This window comes from Vombatus ursinus, unplaced genomic scaffold, assembly GCF_900497805.2.
Source record: "Vombatus ursinus unplaced genomic scaffold, bare-nosed wombat genome assembly UNPS02014906.1, whole genome shotgun sequence".
Lineage (NCBI taxonomy): Eukaryota > Metazoa > Chordata > Mammalia > Diprotodontia > Vombatidae > Vombatus > Vombatus ursinus.
The window spans coordinates 709,090-711,832 of NW_020954684.1; the positions used below are offsets into that span (position 1 = coordinate 709,090).

A 2,743-nucleotide genomic window follows, 5' to 3' on the forward strand; every position below is an offset into this window, starting at 1 on the left:
CCATTCTCCCCTATATCCAGTGTAGGAGATAGATCAAGACACATATGACAAAGTGATCAGGCCCTACTTGGTAGGGTACCTTTCACAACTTCTCAACCCAACTGACTTTCTCCACTCTAATAAAACTAGCGTCTGGGTCTGGTTCCATGCATCAACTTCCTGTAAATAACAGACCTATTTAACATAGCTCCATTCCCCTCTCCAGAGCTATAGGCACTGTAGTACACAGTACTCCTACCAGGCAATATATTAAGGCTTAAAACATTGCAAGGATAACTACAATATTTCATACAATTACAATCACCAAGTCACACCAGAAGTGTAATTCTTTGCACCTTTTGAAGAGATCTGTCTCAATCTCCAAGGTTAAGTATACATTGGCTCTCTACCCAGATGTCACTTTGTTCTAGCTTCCCATTTAGGAAGAAGGCTTTGAAGCCTTGCCATCCTATCTATTCCATCAGGCATTTATTAAGTGCCTCCTACATTCCAGGCATTGTTCTTGGTACTGGGTATATAAAGACAAAACCAAAAATGTCCCTGCCCCGTGAAAGAAATTTACTTTCTTCTGGATTATCATTGAGTTTAAAGAGGAAGATAACTTTGGAATATAGCTCTTAGTTGGTAAATTTGACTGCAGTGAATAATTCACTCCTTGAGGGGAATTGGAGATACTCATAACCCACAACCTCTCCCCTATTTATTGTGGTCTGGGTATTGACATGAGGAAACAACTGACAAAAGCCTCCTCACTCTTTCTCAAGAGAGAGAGAAGGTCAGGCACTTCCTAATGCAACCGTCAAGGAGTTATCTTTGCAACAAGTGCATTCCTTTCAGCAGTCCTACTATGTTTCCATCTTGTGCCCCAATTCTGATCCCAGGATTCTATGCCTGGCTACCTGAGGCAGCTGGGTGACCTTAAGAGTAGCACACTGGACTTGGAGAAAGAAGATCTGAAGATCAAATCCTGCCTCAGAATTCACTTAACCTCATCTATGCCTCAGTTTCCGGATCTGTAAAATAAGAGAGTTGTACTTAGTGACTTCTAAGATCTCTTTCAGCTCTATTTCTATGAGAACCACTCCCAACCTTCAGAGAGGTGTGCCCATGAGGCTGTTCACAACATTTTTAGATACAGAAGAGGCAGTATGATTTAATGAAAAAGGTAATTATGGCATTTGGAGGCAGAAGACCTTCATACGAATCTTATTTCTGCTATTTATTTGTTCTCCCCCAAACCCTACCCTCTACTGAGCTTCTCCATTGTTGTTGAATATTTCCTCAACCGTAAAAACGTGACAGTAACAGCACCAACCTCACAAGGTTATTGTGAGGATCAAATGAGCTAATACTTACAAAGCACTTAGCATACTGCCTGGCACATAGTAGGCACAATATAAACACTTAATCTCTTTCTTTCCCTTATTGAAGGCATCATCATTCTGGTAGTCTTCCAGGTTTTTAATCAGGTTACCCTCCTCTACTTATTTTCTCTCACCTGATATAGACACTCTGGTGCCAAATCTTGCCCTTTCTACCTTCACAATTTATGCCCCATCTGATTCCTTGTCTTTATACATGGAATCACCATTGTTATTTCAAGGCCTCATCACTACTTGCCTGGACTATTAATTAATTAATTAATGGCCACCTTAATTGCTCTCCCTGCCTCAAGTCTCTCCCCATGTCAATCTAGCCTCCACACAGATGCCAGTATGATTTTACTTAAGCACAGATGTATCCATGTCTCTGTAAATCAGGGATTCTTGACCTGGCTTCCACGAACTTCTAAATAAAATGTTTTAATAACTATTTCAGTATAATTGGTTTCCTTCGTAATTCTATGGATATTTTATGCATTTAAAAACATTATTCTGTGGAAAAATTGGGACATTAATACACCGTTGGTTGAACTATGAACTGATCCACCCATTTTGGCGAGTAATCTGGAATTATGCCCAAAGAGTTATAAAACCCTTTGACCTAGCAATACCACTATTAGGTCTGTTTCCCAAGGTGATAAGGGATACGTTCTAAAATATTTATAGCAGCTGTCTTTGTGGTGGCAAAGAACTGGAAAGTGAGGGGATGTCCATCAATTGAGGAGTGGCTGAATAAGTTGTGGAGTATAATTGTGATGGAATACTACCATGACTTAAGAAATGAACAAGTTGGTTTTAGAAAAACGTGGAAAAACTTACATGAAATAACGCAGACTGAAATGATCAGAACCAAGAGAACATAGTATACAGTTAACAGCAGTATTGCTCGAAGAGTAACTATGAATGATTAAGTTATTCTAATAATGAGTATTCAAATCAACAACAAAGGACCTAAGAAGGAAGATGCTATCCATCTCCAGAGAAAGAACTTACATAGGGAAGTATGAATTGTATGGTTTCACATATATATCTGTGTTAAATGTTGGCCTTCTCTAGTGCATTGTTGGGAGGGAGGGAAGGAGACAGTTTGGAACTCAAAATGTAACAAAAAAAATATTTTTAAAAAGATTTAAAAGAGGAGAGGGAAGGGGAGGGGGAACATTACCCTGAAAAGAGAGTTATAAGTTTTATCAGACCACCATAAAGTTTGAGAGCCCTTGTTCTAAATTAATCAACTCCATATTGACTCTAGAATAAAATAATACATACCTCTGGCTGGTATTTAAAGTTCTCACAATCTTGTCCCAAACTATCCCCAGTCTTATTGTAAATCATTCCCCCTCTCACATTCTCTGGTCTAG

General features: G+C 39.0%; 1 protein-coding gene across 2 annotated transcripts in view; it reads right to left on the minus strand.

Moving 5' to 3' along the window:
- Positions 1 to 2,743, minus strand: part of C1RL (complement C1r subcomponent like) — a 14,420-nt gene that overhangs the window by 10,392 nt on the left and 1,285 nt on the right. The window lies entirely within an intron of this gene.